The following is a 6,000-nucleotide window of genomic DNA, read 5'->3' as shown; positions in this document are numbered from 1 at the left end:
TGTCATGATAAAAGCAAACTAAGGCAGTAAGGGTTTACTGAGGTTCACAGTTTGAAGGCACAGTCCATCCTGGCAGGGGAGCCAGGGCAATAAGAGCATGAGACAACCGGTAGTCTTGTGCCCACAGTCAGGAAGCCGAGATAGATGAGCCCTGCGCTTTGCTTACTGTCTTAGCGTTACTATTGCTGTGATGAAACACAATAACCAAAAGTAACTTAGGGAGGGAAGGCTTAATTTATTTCACAACTTTCATTAAACAGCTCTCCATCATAAGCAACTGGGGCAGAAACTCAAGCACGTCAGGGACCTGGAGGCAGGAGCTGATGAGAGGCCATGGAGGGATGCTGCTTACTGACTTGCTTCTGTGACTTGCTCCACCTCCTTTCTCACAGAAGCCAAGCAGGGGTGGCCCAGCTACACTGGGTTGTGCCTTCCCACACTAACCACTAATTAAGCAAATGTCCTACAGGCTTGCCTGCAGCCAGATACTATGGAGACGCTTTCTCAATTGAGCATCTCTCCTCTCTGATGACTCCTGCTGTGTCAAGCTGGACATAAAACTACCCAGCACATCACATTTCCCTTTTACTGAACACGGGACCCCTGTCCAAAGAATCACACACCATATTTAGGGTGGGTCATCTCACCTCAGGTTATCCAGTCTAGAATTCCCTCGCAGATATGCCCAGAGATTGCCTCCCAGGTAACTTCAGCTACCATCAACTTAAAGGTCAGCATTAACCATCACACTCAGTGGCATTGGGGTTCTGCTTTATTAGACCCCTTGAAAATTGAAAATACTGCAAGTTAAAATTTCATTTAACACACTCCGCCCACCCAATAGCACAGCCAGTGACTTGGCATGCCAGAGCTTCTCCATTGTTTGCCTTCACAGCTGTGAGAACCCCCAAAGGAACTGTGTGCAGCTATTTCTACTGCTAAGTATACAATACTGCAGTGTCTATCACTAGCCTAGGGAAATATCAAAATTCAAAACCTGAAATGCCATTTCTACTAAGTGCCCATGAATTTCACAATGTTACAAGGGGGGGGGAGCAGAAATGAAATCACCATTACATTTGGGGCCATCTCTAATTTGGTTCCATTGTTGCTGATAACCACTTGTGTCTGTGGCCAATTGGCAATGGGATATGTTAAAGCTACAAAGTGCCCACGGCTTCCATGATTTAAGTCAGCCCTGTGGAGGATGGGAAATGATGGGTTAGACATGCTTAAAATATAAACAGGAGGTGCACGCTGCAGCCGCATAACAAAGCATGCCCTAGTAGCAGTTTGTCCCTTGCTCTTCTGTTTTGTACACTAAGCTGAGACTCATTCTTGTTGCTGTTTTGTATGACTCTATTTTCAAATAACTTCTTCTAGCATCAAGTTCTAAAGAAAAGCATAAGTGTATGCTTAGTGAAATTTTATTAAATTTTCTCTAAAAATTCAATAGTGAACATGTAATTGGTACAAAATTTTTGCCAGCATTTACTACCCAGCAAAAAGGAATTTAACAGGAAGAAATAGGCACACTGTGGAGAAAGTGCCAGCATTCATTTCATTAGATAGTAGTTATAAAAGGCTATGACCCCACACTGTAAATTTACACACAGCTACAGAGCGTCCACGTCTATGAACTCTGGCCTTTCATTTAGATCAAATGAGTTTTCTAAGTGAAATAAATAAATAAATAAATAAATAAATAAATAAATAAATGAAGATGCAAAAGATACTGGCTAACCTATCGGTTTCAACAGCTAGGAAAGAGACCCGACAAACCATTAATGCTGGCTTTATGTAAAGGATATCTTTAGATGACAAAAATACAAAATTGAATGTGCTTCTGAATTCCAAAACCAAGACTCAATTTTAAATTCAGTATATGGGAACAGATGAAAGTTTTTGAAAGCTTAATGTAGCATAAATTGTAAAAATCTTTAAACTCAGTCAAAAATTTTAACACTGAAGGTAAAATTATTTGTTCAGGCAGTAGTGACACGAACATAAACTTTGGTAAAGAATAAAAATATGGCTCTAAATATCCTCCTGAGTGAGGTGACTCAGTCACAAGAGAACACACGGTATGCACTCACTGATAAGTGGATATCAGCCCAGAAGTTCAGAACACCCAAGATTCAGTTCACAGACCATATGACGTCTAAAAAGAAGGAAGACCAAAATGTGGATGCTTCAGTGCATTTTAGAAAGTTGAACAAAATACTCACAGGAGGAAATATGGAGACAAAGTGTGGAGCAGAGACTGAAGGGAAGGCCATCCAGAGACTGCCCCACCTGGGGATCCATCCCATATACAGCCACCAAACCCAGACAAATACAGAGGCAGATGCTCAAAGCCAATCATTGGACTGAGCTGGGGGGGGGGTGTCACCGATGGAGGAGTTGGAGAAGGGACTGAAGGAGCTGAGGGTGTTTGCAGCCCCATGGAGGGAGCAACAGTGTCAACAGGCCAGACCACGCCTCCCCCAGGAGCTCCCAAGGACTGGATCACCAACCAAAGAATACACATGGAGGGACCCATGATGCTGGCCACATTTGTGGCAGAGGATGGCCTTGTTGGACATCAGTGGGAGGAGAGGCCCTTGGGTCTGAGAGTGTTTGATGCCCCAGTGTAGGGGAGTGCCAGGGTGGGAAGATGGAAGTGGGTGGGTGGGTGGGAGAGCACCCTCATAAAAGCAAGGGAAGGGGTGATGGGATAGGGAGTTTCCTAAGGGGAGGCCTGGAAATGGGAAAACATTTGAAATGTAAATAAATTAAAATATCCAATAAAAAAATTGAAGATTCGCCCCCCTAAAGGAAAAAAAAACATAGTTCTAAAAAAAGCAGTATTCTTATTAAATGAAGCAATCAATGAAACAAAATATGCTTATACCTGGGGGCAGGGGGTGTAAACCCTTAAGAACTTATTCATCCAATAATTCAACATTTCAAATAGAGATGGTAACTGTCAAACGTACAAGCATTTCTGTTTATACATATCAATCTACATAACTTTGTGTCAGAACTGATGCTACATTTTAAAAGTAAATTAAGATACGTTCATATAGCACTAAGCATGCTCTCTTTTATTTTGTACTTTGAATTATAAAAGTGCTTGAAACTGCAAGCCAGGCTAGTAGCTCACTGAGTAAGCAATGCTTGCTGCCAAGCTCGCTCGATGACCTGAGTTGCATCTAACTGGGTACCCCTATGGTGGAGGATAGGACCAACTTCCACAAGTTGTTCTGTAACTTGCACATGTGTTCTGTGGTGTGCCTACACATGTTCTCACATACATATACAGACACAACTAAAGAAATGTAAAATGAAAAAAATGAAAAACCCTACATATGAAAAATGAAATGAGAAAAAAATCCTATAGGTGTCCTAAAATTGTAGGAAATGCTTAATGCATAAGCCTTCCACATTTTAATCATATTCCCTTTTTAAAAAAATAGTTGCTATCTTTAATAAGATATTCAGCAAATAGTATTCCTCCCAATCCGCAACTTTCAAGTCTTTTAATAAATTTTAATGATGTAACTCAAAGCTTAAAAACAAAAAAACTATTGATCTTATGAAAATATGGGGAAATAACAAATTAATGGCTGCTAAAGAAATATTAATTTTTAATTCTGAAAAAAATCTATATTTGAGGTTTTGTTTGCTTGTTTGTTTTATTTTTTACTATTTTTATAATTAGGTATTTTCTTCATTTTCATTTCCAATGCTATCCCAAAACTCCCCCATACTCCTCCCCACCCCCTACCCACCCACTCCCACTTCTTGGCTCTGGTGTTCCCCTGTACTGAGGCATATAAAGTTTGCAAGACCAATGGGCCTCTCTTTCCACTGATGGCCAACTCGGCCATCTTCTGATACATATGCAGCTAGAGACATGAGCTCTGGGGGTACTGGTTAGTTCATAATGTTGTTCCACCTATAGGGTTGCAGATCCCTTTAGCTCCTTGGGTACTTTCTCTAGCTCCTCCATTGGGGGCCCTGTGGTCCATCCAATAGCTGACTGTGAGCATCCACTTCTGTGTTTGCTAGGCCCTGGCATAGCCTCACAAGAGACAGCTATATCAGGGTCCTTTCAGCAAAATCTTGCTAGTGTATGCAATGGTGTCAGCGTTTGGAGGCTGATTATGGGATGGATCCCCCTTTGAGTTTTAAATCTCTATCTTATTTTATTTTATCTCATCTTATATGTCTAGGTATTTTATCTGATGGATGCTGTGTGTTCTGCATGCCTTCCTGGTGCCTGTGAAGGCCAGAAGAGAGAATCAGGTTTCCTGGAACTGGAGTCACAGGCAGTTGTAAGCTGCCATGAAGGTACTAGAAATTGAACCCTGGTCCTCTAGAATGCCAGTCATCTCTTCAGCCTGAGTTTGGAATTTCTTAACTCATCAAAAGAATCTGCACATGCAGTTTCCATTTCACACTGAATAAATGTATAATCTACATGGAGATGGAACAGCACTGGGGAATTTAATCTCATGGGATTTTGACATGTTTTCCTTATAAAAATCATTTCTTGCTACACCTACCTGTAGGCACAAGGATAAGATTTAGAATGTGGTTAGGAAGTTTGCTGATCTATCAAAGTGATGGTAGTAGATTATTTTCTAAGGTCTATCTGGTCCCTGATCTCAGGAAGCTGGCTAGGTTTCCAGTACCAGGCTTGGTTTTCCTCCTATTTGGTGGGCCTTCAGTACAATCAGACAACCGTTGGTTGCAGACATCATGTGAGTGCCACTATTGCACTGTTGCAGATACCTTGCCATGCTGGTCACTGTCGTTATTGCAGCTGTATAGGATTGCTTAATTGCTCAATCCCTTCACAGTTTGCATAGTATTTTTTGGAACCATGAGAGTAAAGACGGCAGGAAAGAGGCTTTCAGGTTGGAACCAGCTTGAACCACATGAGGCTTGTATCCTAAGTGTCCAGTGTCTTCAGCAGTAGGGACTCACCTTCACTTAATCCCTGAGAGACAGTCAAGGGCTAAACTGATCATTTACATTGCTGCAGGAGTAACTTGTACTATCCTGAGACTTTATCAGACAACCTTGATGTTAACTGTCTCACCTCCTGCCTGCTCCTGTCTTCTACTGTACTGACCTTAGTCTCTCCTACCCAGTTGGAGCCTCTCCATTTCTCATTAGCCCATCTGTATCCTGCCTCAACCCAACCTATTTTTCTTTTATGTTTTCCAGGTTTCTGTGGCTAATCCATGTTGTGTATTCATATATCTGATGATTTGGAACTAAGAACCACAGATGAGAGAGTATATATGGTGTTTGACTTTATGGGTTATTTCATTCAAGATAACATTCCATCCATTAACCTACAGATTTCATGATTTAATTTGTATTTACAACTGAGTCATATTCCACTGTCTATATGTACCCCATTTTCATTATCCATCTGTCAGTTGAAGGCATTTAGGTTCTTTCCATTCCCTGGTTATTATGAATAAGGAAGCAATAAATATGGCTGTAGAGTAGAATGTCCTTTGAGCATATGCCAAGGAGAGGCATGGCTGAGTCAGATGGTAGAGTGATTTTTAGTTCATTAAGGATCCTCCATACTGTTTTTCAGAGGGCTTGCACCAATTTGGCTTCCCACCATCAGTGAAGAAGGGTTCCTCTTTCACCACAATGTAGCCATTATTACATTTCAGTTATTGTGTTGAGCTTAGACATTCTGATCAGAGTAAGATGACATCTCAATGTTGTTTTAATTTTTAACTTCCCTAATTGCTAGAGATGATGAACACTTATTGAAGTATTTATAGCCATTTTTAATTTTTCTATCGAGTACTCTTGATTTAAATATCTAGCTCATTTTTTAAATTGGGTTGTTTCCTTGACTCTGTTTTTTTTTAATTCCTTAGTTAGCAAGTTTTTTTTCATATTCTGTGGGTTTCTATGCCCACTTGATTGTCTCCTTAGCCTTGCAGAAGCTTTTTAGTTTACTGGGGTCCCAGTTGTCAATCA

This window comes from Mus caroli, chromosome 1, assembly GCF_900094665.2.
Source record: "Mus caroli chromosome 1, CAROLI_EIJ_v1.1, whole genome shotgun sequence".
NCBI classification, from domain to species: Eukaryota; Metazoa; Chordata; class Mammalia; order Rodentia; family Muridae; genus Mus; species Mus caroli.
This window is presented reverse-complemented; position numbering follows the sequence as displayed.